At 48.6% G+C, this 11,780-nt stretch overlaps 1 protein-coding gene and 1 long non-coding RNA gene across 4 annotated transcripts in view; one reads left to right on the top strand and one right to left on the bottom strand.

The window, feature by feature from the left end:
* Positions 1 to 11,780, bottom strand: part of LOC107270347 (putative uncharacterized protein DDB_G0291608) — a 36,240-nt gene that overhangs the window by 18,606 nt on the left and 5,854 nt on the right. The window contains exon 1 of one of the 3 annotated variants that reach the window (XM_025087714.1): positions 8,641 to 8,972. The exons of 1 other annotated variant lie outside the window; for it this stretch is intronic. The gene's annotated coding sequence lies outside the window, so the exon portion shown is untranslated. Of the gene's footprint in view, positions 1 to 4,299; positions 4,505 to 8,640; positions 8,973 to 11,780 lie in introns of those variants that run through there. One more of the 3 variants, XM_025087713.1, reaches the window with a different exon arrangement.
* On the top strand, positions 4,803 to 7,024 carry LOC112494743. Its single transcript, XR_003060500.1, has 3 exons — positions 4,803 to 5,075; positions 5,149 to 5,190; positions 5,262 to 7,024. It is a non-coding gene; the product is annotated as an uncharacterized LOC112494743 (long non-coding RNA).

The raw sequence follows: 11,780 nt of genomic DNA, 5'->3' as shown, positions 1-11,780 counted from the left end.
CCCGCCTTCCCCTCGCCGCCATCTTCTTCGCCCGCCCCACTGACCATCCTCTTAAATACTCTTCCTCGTGACGAAGGTAAATCGCAGCCCCTCTCATTAGGACCGGTTTACATTGCCGGCGCGGTAAGGTCGAGAGGCCGAGAAGTACCGGTAAACGTTCCCGTAGTCGGGCACGAGTAGTTACAGTGGAAACGGAAGAAACAGTATAATGGAACGTAAACACGAATGCTCGTGTGCGCAAGCTCGATGTAAATTCTGGGGGTTTGACGTTGCCGAGGACCTGATATGCTCCTTGGTCGACGGTGACTTCGTTGCGCTCGATCGTTCATGGATATATCGGACCTGAATATCACGAAGAAGCGGTTGGACAGATAAATAGCCTTTTTAACAACCAATTTACAAAACTCACAGCCCCACGTCGATACCTGCCGTATATCGGAAGCTATACGTTATTTGTCTTTCCAAATGACACGTATTGGTCTCAGCGGCGGATAAGCATCAGAGAAAATTTACCAGCTGCTGGTCAATTTTCTCGCGGACGGCAGAGCCATAAAATTCGAACTGAACTACCCTGTGCGCAAACGGAGTGGGACGAGCGTCTGCCGCGCGACACAACATTGTAGCGCGACGTTGTTATCGTCGTTGAAAAGTACGAAAATTACGGCGCATAAAAAACCCAGATAGACTTTCGCGATAAGTCCGTGGCGCGGTTTACGTTTAACGTTTACGTTGTGCCCTTTGAAACACGAGCACAGGCATTACACGACTGGCTAAGAACTGGCGGTAGTCAGGCATTGGCCTGCGAGTATCAGGCGACCAGCAACCGACGGAATTATTAATGTTGAGCCTCGTTGAGCCAACTCAATGCCGTACTGCACGTAGCGAATAAGCATACTTTTATTACCGGTGAAACTTCAGCCGTTAATACCCGGCGTTACACCTGAATCGACCGTCCCGTTTCTAGTCCCATAATTAAATACGAAAGGGCATTAGTATCCACGCAGAGTTACGAATCTTCGAAGGACTAGCAAACCTGATTTATTTATTTAACTACCGGACGTTCCAAAAGTCGCTAAAATTTACATAAGGTTCGAGGATGCCGCGTGCCTCGACATACGGATCGTAACGAATCACAAGTGAGATCGTAGATGGACTGGTATTTGTGATTGTAGGGTTGATGAAGGGAGTAAAGCAAGGGGGGGTTTACATGCACAGAGGTAACTGTAAATCGTCAGACAGGGGCACCGCATCAAAGCGTGTATCTATGCATGAAAGCGAAACGAAGCCATGTAAGCGTGAAACAAAAGTTAAATAAATTATAAAGCCTGCACAAGGCGGCGGCCCTCCCCCCCCCCGGCCGTAGCGAGCCATCGGAGTGTACGGTAGTTACGTAACAACGTCCGTAGCCCGAAGCTACGAAGGGAGAAGGTAAAGGGAACGAAGGAGAGATTATAATTGTGAAATGGTCAAAGGATTCGCGTTTCGTTCGACGTGTTGTAATTAAAAAAGAAAAAAGAAGGTAAAAATTTATACCCTGTGCTCGCGTTTAATGGCTGAGCACGATTCGTATTACAGCGATTGTATTTATTGGAGGGATAGGTATAGCGTTGTAAAAGATATCCGTCATCCGTTCGCCAATGTGAAATCGTAGGAAGCAATGCGCGTTAATGGGTAAGAAGACTTGCGTTCCGTCCGGAGACGCTGAATGGGAAGCCGCTGGCATCTTAGCCAGGAACGAAGAAGCTGGTGACGACGCTGTCTGACGTCGGTGGGGACAGGGGGAGCCGGATTGGTAAGGAGTCTTAGAGGAGGTGACGGCAGGAGTAAAGCGGGTACAGGCACCAAAAGCAAAATCAAAATCAAAACCAGAAGCAGGACGAAGCCTCGACTCCTGAAGGCTCCGCTTCGTGACCCAGCCATCAGCTGATCGATACACGTCACCCCGTCGCTCGCTACTAACCCTCCTGAAAACATCGGGCTTCCCACAAAACCCCTGGGTTTCCCGTCTCGCCGACGTACAGCAGGTAGAGCACGGCGAGAGGCCTGGGCGCTATAGATACTTCATAGTGGGAGAACCCTCCACTGTCAACGTCATCGCCACCGTCACAGCCATCACGCTATAGTCGGGTCCGACCCCCCACGGGTATATACTCAGCCGCGATCTTGCCCAATGAATTATTTCTTTTTTATCCACGCTTACCGGCTAGGACGGCTAGTCCCACAAAGTTATCCGTGCGTCTTACTGTTTCGAAACGTCTTGACGTTTTCGAAAAATTTCTCCTGCGCGAATCGGGAACAAACTCTCCCTTCCTCCCTGACCCATAAATACAGAGGACACAACGACGCTCACTTGACTCCGTCGATAAACCTTAATGACGTATGCGCCAGCACATCGAGGGATTCGGGCTGAAATGCAAGAAGCACCATTTGCACAGTGGCTCTCATATTCGACGACGGTTGGTATCGGAGTCGAGAAAGATCGATGAGAGGTTAGGTTAGTCGCTGTTTGAATTTTCACAAAACGAGAAACGAAAAATCGGACGGATCTAGCTGCAGCTAGTTGGCCATGGCCAACTGTACGAAGGACTGTGCAGTGAAGGAGGCTGCGACAGGGTTTGGGGTTAGCTGGCGAGAAGTTCTTCGCGAGGGTTGGTACGGGAGAAAGTGTGACGGGAGAGGGGATGGTGGGGCGACGGCAGGGCGGCGGGGAAGGAAACTCGTGGCTGAGGAAGCTGGGCGAGGTCAAGAACGAGGGTAGAGGGATGGTGGCTGAAGTTTCGCGGGCAACCGAGTCTTGATATACGTATATACCGAACGTACAGGTAAATATAGGCGCGCCGTGTAATCGGCGGCAGGGGGTAACGGTTATAGTCGGTAACCGGTAGTGTACAGTGGCGGCAACGAGGATCCGTCGGGTTGGCATTCTTTCGTATCTGTCTCTGTCGCTCTCTGGAAATCCGAGCGCGGCTGAAAAGGGACGGCGAGCGCGAAACGGCTGCGTTAATATTTAAAGCCAGAAGTCTGGCCCGGGGCTCTTGGCGAATTTCACGCGTGCGGACTTGTCGAATAAATTTACGTGTTTCTGCGCGGTGACGGAAGAAAATTTGATTTTTCACGGGGAAAAAGTTATCGCGTGGCGGCACGCGAGATATTTCTGATGACTCTCTTCGCATGGCGAATACGTGCAAGAGCCTTGGAAGATGCGATAGTTAGGTTAGGGACGGCAGTTAGCGAGGCCTAATTCAATGTTCGCATGCGGACTGTCGTTAATCCGGTGCTTTAGCACTTATCGGCCATTCGGACGGATTTCAGGCTGGTGTAAGTCGGGCTTCGGCCTTTCTACGGCATCTTTCGGCGCGCGCGGAACACGTAATATAATCTATACGTATACATTGTGTACAACGTATATATTAAAAGGATGTAGTCCGGTAACCGTCATGCCAGCTGCAGATTCAACGATTACGTATTACCACGGTTAATCCATTTTACAAGAGGTAGCGTTACGCGAGCAAAAAGAATATATAGCCAGCCTACTGTGGCCCTTGACAAATATTTACCATGAAGTGAGCGTGTTAATCGCACGACGGACATCGCGTTTAACAAAAATATCAAAAACAATGTACGTAACGACGTTCTTTGAAGGATCGAGTCACGTATCTACGTAGCCGCGGCGTAGATAGAATTAAACGGCGGGTAATTCGAATCTCGTTGGAGGATCCGCGTAAAAATCTGTGTCTAGGAAGACCTTTCCCAGCGTATATACTAACCAGCGTGAAGTAAGCAGCGCGAAACGTGAACATACACCGAAGATTTATTATGCATTCTTCACCCTCCATTAGCTCTGATAATCATGAAGATATACCGGATAGTACGTAGCTATAACCCTTTGTGTCCCACCGGTACTTTTATACTACGTAAACTTTAAGCCGGTATAAAATTGTTGACTGTCAATAAAATTATGCCATACGGTCATAAAAATAAAAAAAAAAAAATTTACTCAAACTATAAAGAAATTTTTTTTTACCCAAGGCTACTTCCGTCACCACGAAGCTATTCTAAAGTCCGTGAAATTCAGACTGAAATTTCGATCGCCGGTATTCAAAAGCATGAAAAGGCGACCGATAAATCCCTAAAAGAATTAAAATCACATGAATAATAAAAACAGCGTGGAATTCTCAATAAACTCAAGTAAAATAAATTCTTACGAACATACAGATTCAAATTAACGATCGTATATACATATACATGAACCTTTGTATCCAACCATATATATATATATATATAATTCATAATACATACAGAGAAAGCCATTCCCGCCGTCGCATTTCCGTTTCACAGTAACGTCTCAATCTCCATGAGCCTTTCGGGCTTCCCGAACCCTAAATCCTTCTTTCACCCTGTCTCTTGAAGCATCCACGGGACCAGCACGCCACCACCCGCCACCTTCGGGGAACCTTCACAATCTCCATCGCAGCCGTCCTTTTGTTTTTCTTCCTCTCCTTTCACCGCATAAAACCACGCCGCCCCCTGCCCCACCCCCGAGCCGCCTCATCCGTTCTCCCGAAACTTCCTGCCCTCCTCAGAAAAGCGACCCGCAGATACGTAAAACCGGCTGGTGCCAGCCATTCGCAATCTTACCCTTCCTCCATTGCGGCATACTTTTTTCTTCGAGAACCCGAGAGCACCCTCTTCGTGTCACCCAATGACCACCTATCGGTCTATCCCGTCCATCCGCCCCCGATCCATCAAAGCCATTACAATCTTTTTCTTGATAGCGAAGCATAGTCAACCGAAACCTTCGCATTTACCACTGTGTTATAACCTAGCTGTAGGATATCTATGCGAATCCCGGCCCTGTATCAAGAAAATCGCAGAAAGTACGTCCCTGACGTAAAGCTGCTGGTAATATCAATGAAAAGGAAGAAGAAAAAAAAAAGAGAGAAAACACGCCGGCGCAACGAAAAACAAGGAAACGCTAACCCGAACTGCGGCAATTTGTTCGGGTAATGGCGTCCCATCCCACGGAGCCCAAGAGTACGAGTACGAAAAGATACGCGAAGGGAAGGAGAGAGCGGGTAAGAATATCTAGCTAGTTAGAGGATTAGCTGCATTCTCATAAATTTCCAAAAGCGTTCTCATTACTTACAGAAGCATCAATAAACGCCCGTTCCATTATCCAACTCAACCGAGGTACGTACCTAACCTATACCCATTCCGTACTACGTACCACGTGAAACGCTATCTATTTACTTTTTACCCAGTAACGTCGATCCCTTTCCCAAACGGTCCCGGAATCGTTTCACGATACCCCAAGATATTGTCGGTATACGAAAAGCACAGGACAACAACGCCCTCCCTTGAGTTTGCGGCACGAAGGTGAAGCACGGATCCAGTCGTAGCGCGTATGTATGCTACGGAAAAATGACGTGGCAAGAGAAGTTGTAATGTTCCCTCCGTCACGTAACGGAGAGGCAGACACTCGAGTTGTCTAACCGAGAAGATGAGTAAGGAGGTAAACGAGACTGGAACGAAGAGGAGTAAACGACGGGAAATACGTGATCTGCGAGCGGCTTACGTTACGACTTGCCGCCACGGGAGCTACTGGAAGAAGTAGAAGAGCGCCGAGCAGCAATACCGTCCTCGAGACACGGCTCAGGTAGCAGCAGATAAGGTTAGGGTCTTTAGCTCGCTCGGCATTGCCGAGCGTTCCGCGTACCTCAATGGGGTCCTCCAAGGCCCTGTAAAGTCCTCGGTCAAGGTCGGCGTCAAGGTCGCGCGAATAAACAAATTTAGCACGGCCGACAGCGTCGACCACGTAAGCAGCCACGAGAAGCATCGCTTCTTGTCTGGTCTTTCCCCCCTCCAATTCCTTCTCTCTGTTTCTCCCATTCCGCGTCGGACGTTTCATCTCTATCTCTCATTGCACATTCGTTATTAGTCTCGCTCCCTCTTACTTTTGCACTCTCTCTCTCTCTCTCTCTCTCTCTCTCTCTCTCTCTCTCTCTCTCCTACCTCGATCGTGTTCTTTTCCGCCAGCATCGCTACTCGAGTCTTCTTACGTAATCGAGAGCGCAGAGGTTGGTTCTCGTCGGAGCGCTACAAATAATAGGGAGTGAACGTTACGTTGTCTCTGTAGTAATGACTGAGTCAATTAATAAACAGGAGCGAGAGAGAAGCTGATTACTTAGTTAAAATCACGATTATCATCGAACTCCTACGTCATGGCTTATCGATGCTTAGAGCTGCTTAATAAATGTATATCTGGCGTGCACGTCCTTTTTCAAACTGAAAATATCGTTATGAAATGATAAGAGTGTTATCGCGACGCTGCATGAAGTCGTACCGGGGGGATACGGCGGCCACGCAGCCTGACGGTTCGACACGTTATTCGATGACGGTTGTATAATTTCCGCGAGATTGTTTTACTCGACAGAAGAAACTGGAAGAGCAGCTGGGAAAGTTTTAATGCGCAGAGACGTCGCGTGGATGCAGCACCGTGAAGGGTAGACGAAAAATGGCATAGGACTATGCAAGACAGGATAGAAGTGCATAAGGTAGAGCTAGGAGCGGACTAGGAAGAGGAACAGTTGGATAGAATCGAGTTTTGGTGGCTGGCATGCAGGGAGGCGTTTATATACGTCGTAAGACGCCTTGGTGTGTAATGGCACGAGGCACGGCGGCCGCTTCGAGTAGGAAAGTTCATCATTCATGCAACGTTTAGATGTACACTGATTTCCCAGGAGTATACCCGTATCCCATACATTGCGTATTCCGTATCCTCGTGTCCCGCATTCGCCTTGGCTATTCCTCAACGTAGGATATAAGGGTGAGTCAATATGCCTCGGAAAGACGTAACGCCACTTCCGCTCGTTATTTATTTTAGCTTTACTGTCCTAGTATCACGCGTACCAACACCAGAAATCGGCCACCACCGGTCACGAGGCTTCTCTCGTTTCTCTCGGGAGAATCGACGCCAGCGCCTCTCACGTCAAATCCAACCAACAACGCCCCGAGTAGAAAATCATGGAGTATATATATATATATATATATATATACACACGTAATACGCATATCGATACAGTGCAAATGTAGAAAAATTCATTGGCACAGGTACAAAATTTTATTAGATATAACTCGTGGCATAGAAAGACAAAAAATGACATAACCTGCTGGAACAAGCCGAAAAACTAATGCTTGGCTGAGTACCTGGGCCTCTGCGCGTCAGCCCTAACCACTGTCGTGGAACGAAAGACCGACCATAATAACAAGCGTGACGACCAAGTAGTCTATTTATGCCGGACAGCCATAACCGGTTACGGTAAACCTGCTTAGAAAAAGTAGGTACACACTGCCGGGTACGTATACCTAAATTACTCACTGTTTCCATTACCCAGTGTGGTTAGCCATTTTATCTCAATTTTTCTTCTCGACCGCGAGTTTACACGAATCGAGTATATACAGAAAGGAATACGAGAGTCATGTCCTGCTATATACCTTCGTACGCGTCCACCGTATCCAACTCGACTGCAGTGTAAAGTTAGCCACTATTAAATAGTAATATGCTCTCGAGTAGAGTACTGAAATGGAAATACAATTTCTAGAAACATGGTATGGAACAAGAATTACGTAGTAGGTACTCGTGGCAAAATGGCCGTGATTGTAGAGTCTGTCAAATTCTCCGGGAGGCGAAGCTATCTCGATGACGTTAGTAGCTGACTTGAAAGTGAAAGAGAATATCAGGAGACTGGGAGAAGGAGGTGGTATTCCTGACACTTGGGGCTGCGTTCGAGTCTCCCGAGACTGGATTACGCCTGGAAAGCCGTTACGAGTGTTGCCAACGCTCGGACAAATGTGGGTCAGCCTGAATTCAAGGCAGAAAATGTAACGACTACGATCGACAACTCGATCGCGCCAGGAGAGAAGGACCTTATTACAGAGGTTACCTTAATCCTAGCTTCGATGCCGATTACGTGTTACTAGCTGCGTGAGTCTTTTCCAGACGCTTACTTGACTTTTATAGACCACAGCAGAAATACCACAGCCCGCACGTATGTTCATAGGACTTTTGGCGAGTCCCTCGTCACGCATATGCATAAAGGGTCACTCGGTACACCAAGAAAGCCCTCAGGCTTTCGAGCTATCTACAAACGAGAATCTAAGGCGCGTCTGTACACACTAAGCTACAGTGAAACACTCCTCGGTAAGTTATACGTTGTATATAGGAGCGCGTAGCACGTTCAGACTTGTCGTCTTGTTTCATCGTTTACGGGCAGACGCGTCGCTGTATGCATGGCAGGCGCGGCGCAACTGGCGGGAAGCAAATAGAACGAAAAAGACTTTCCTGCCACACTCCTAGTAGCACCGAGCGTTTGTATCTGACTTGCGGGTTCATACGACCCATTGGGAAACGGACGCCATGTTAGTTCACGATGAGACGTGTGACGTTGCAATAGATAAAAAAAGCGAAAGAGACAGATAGAGGTGAATTTCAACAATCTTACGAAAAATTACAAAAACTAATCGTGCCGAACGATAAACAAGACGCCCCTCGTAACAACGGTATATCGTGCAGACTGTACAGCGTACTAGGTACTGTATCTACAACAGATTACACGTTAACGTTAGCGAATAGAATCCTACCGTTAAGCGCCCGGCTTACACAGCAGTCCAAGTTTCTCTTCTACGACGTGGCAGGAGCATTCCCTCGATGGTTAATGTTTTCGAATTTAAATTTCAAATCCCTTCAGCGTCCGAGATATACGACGGACCCCGGCGTTATCCTCGAAATATGATAATCTTCGTCTCGCATCCGCGTACCAACGTACCGAGCATCCACCTTACATACGTAACACGTGTAATACACGGGACGTACTGCCAGCCACGAAACGAATGCATGTATTCGAAGGAAAGCGTAACGACCGCCTGTTTACAGCGTGTTCGCGCCAGGAGTTTTCGACTCCACTGCGACTTGTTGTCAGTCTAGTCGGCATTAACTTGTCTCCCGAGGCCGCGGAACGAAGAGTAACACGAGAAACACAAAGGCGCATGAACCCCACGTAGATTAGACTTATCGCGCAGGCCATATTTTCGAGTGAAGGCCACAGCGTCGCGAGCCGATTCACGGCAAGAGGCATCGAACGCTCTCACGAAATAGCTCTACGGTGAAAGAAATGCTAGTCAACATGAGCCCCCGCCCCCTCCGCCGCATGATTTGTCGTCACGGACTTCCAACCCATAGTACGCGCTACGCCATACATCACTGGGCATGCGGCCATAAGCAGTATTAAGCGAAAGAGTAGGTACGTTACGTACGTACTCGGCCGTGGGTACGTGCGTGCGTACGTACATACAATGCATAAAGGAAAAATCTTCTAGAGGGCTGGCTGACTGGTAGACTAGACTGGTGAGCCGTACGACGATGAAGGGGACTACCACTACCACTAGCTTACCCATGAACAGTCTCTCTCGTAGACCTTCTCGGGGCAAAGCCTATAAACGTCGTGCCGGGTAATACATTAAGTCCAGGAGTTCTCTGGCCTGGGTGGTAGTACCGACAGGCTGCGGAACTTGTCATGATGACGACATTAGGATACGACGTTTTACACGGATGAATTCATTAGCGGGTACGCGGTCCATTGTCGTCACGACAATGAGTATCCTCGTACAAAAGGATTGGTCGATCGCACTGATACGGGCCTGGAGCAACTGACGCGCCTGGTACAGGTTAGACTTATAGGTTAAGTTACGTGACGACGTTCTAAGGCGGGCGTACACGGGGACAATCGTCTTGGGCCGATACGATCGTATTCAACGTAGGTATTACGAATGGCCAACGAACACGAGGGATCGCGCGGTACTTTATAGTAATGGCGGTACACGGTCCCGACGGTGTGTGATAGACGCTGAAGGAAGCAAACTGGCCGCCCTTGACCAGGCACCCCTAGCAGAGTTACAGCCACTTCTTAAGTTTTTATAGGCCGCCGTCGACGTTTAACGTTCCGGCCGTGCGTCCACCTGTTTCTCGAGGTCGAATCATTGCGGGAATCACACCTCGGGAAGACGGCGTACAGTATAGCAATATCGAGTCTCAGCCCGAGAGAACTGACTCCCTGGCATAGGTATCGACGAAGGTGACCGCCCTTGACCTGCCGAGCCGTTTCTTCTTCCTGGCGAAGCTACGGCCGGACCCGCCTTCCACTTCCGGGATCGGCTCTTATGTTACGCTCCAGAGTTCACTTCGTAAAATAACCTCCCTGACGCTGGAACAACCGACGATTGATGATTAATCATCTTGAGAAATGTCAAACAAGTTACTTTGACTATTGGTAGATCTACAACGTAAACGAGTCCAAATCGGAAAAGCTACGAAATACGATAGCCCAGTACTCGTGGATCTAGCTCAGCTTACGATGACGTAGGACGCGTAACGAAGTAGGCCGGCAGACGGGTTAGGTTAGGACTCTCGAGGCGCGATGGAGTTGACAAACCGTGCTCGCGATTACATAGACAAGTCGCGCGATATAATATGTTCACGGATGATTACGACGTGTGACCCTGAACTTGAACCGAGTGCACTGGCCACCCATGTGCGTGTATATATATTGATGATGATGGTTCTACCGGAGAAATTGATAAAAATCAAATGAAAGCGCCAAAGTCGACCGGCACAATAGCTCCGAATAACATTGTGTATAGATGCACAGAAAATATATCTATATACAACGCGGAAGTGGGTACTCCGACGTTGTGGCTCTTCCGCAGGCAAGGAAGACTGGTGTGGAAAGGTGGCGGGAAGTGGGTAGGTATAGGTAGCTAGGTAGGTAGGTAACTCTGGGTATTGATCAGGTCGCGTTTGCGCTTACACGGTACCAACAACGAATTCGCCGGCCGCCGCTCGTTCCCGGTTGCACGAGACCGCAACGTTTCGACTCTTTAGTAGCCTGGAGCCGAGAAGGTACGCGGCGTTCGTATAAAGTCCAGCAGCCCGATACCTCGTCCAATGGACACTCGTGCACTTGCGTAGCCCCGACGTGGGTCGCTACGCGAGCGTTACGTTTTACACGTACACGAGAGCCGCCAGGCGATACAAGTCCTTCGTAGACGTAGCCAGCGCCGTACTAACGTGCTATACTAGGACGGTACTGCCGTATCGTATATACTAGCATATAGAAACACCAACGCCGTGTACGAGTCTATCGTACTTTAAAAGCCCTCATTGATTGAAACTACAATAAACCCTTATTCGTAACTACATAACCGTATGGCAGGAAAGGAAATCAACGACAACGAAATAATAGTAATAAAAAAAAAAAAAAAAAAGGAAAAAAAAAAAAGAATCGTCCTAGGGCCCGATATCAATGCACACGGCCCTGAGTACCTGCGTGCCATTGTGCGTATACTAAACTATACGTAAACAGCGTCATGCATTGGCACCTCCCCGCGTTATTTCCCACGTGCGCCAGAGCCCACCCGCATTACCGACTCCCATATACAATAGAAAGCAGCTCCTACGCGCGGATGAAGGACTACGTGTATATAATTATGTTAAATGCATAAATAGACGCAGCGGATCCAGCGCGCTTCACCGATGTTACCGGTGGCGCACGTTAAAGCCCTCGCGGAGAGACTGGTGTAACGTGTGTATTAATCCACGCACCTACGTTCGTAGAGTGGGCAAACGCACATGCGTAAAATAAAGCGCATGGACACAGGATTTGTGATCCACATTGTACGGCGGGGACACGTGATCCCGAAATTACGAGCCGACGCCCCCCCCCCCC

This window comes from Cephus cinctus, unplaced genomic scaffold, assembly GCF_000341935.2.
Source record: "Cephus cinctus unplaced genomic scaffold, Ccin1 Ccin1_scaffold0727, whole genome shotgun sequence".
Classification (NCBI taxonomy): domain Eukaryota; kingdom Metazoa; phylum Arthropoda; class Insecta; order Hymenoptera; family Cephidae; genus Cephus; species Cephus cinctus.
Note: the sequence above shows the minus strand (reverse complement) of the source record. Positions and strands in the feature narration are given on the sequence as shown.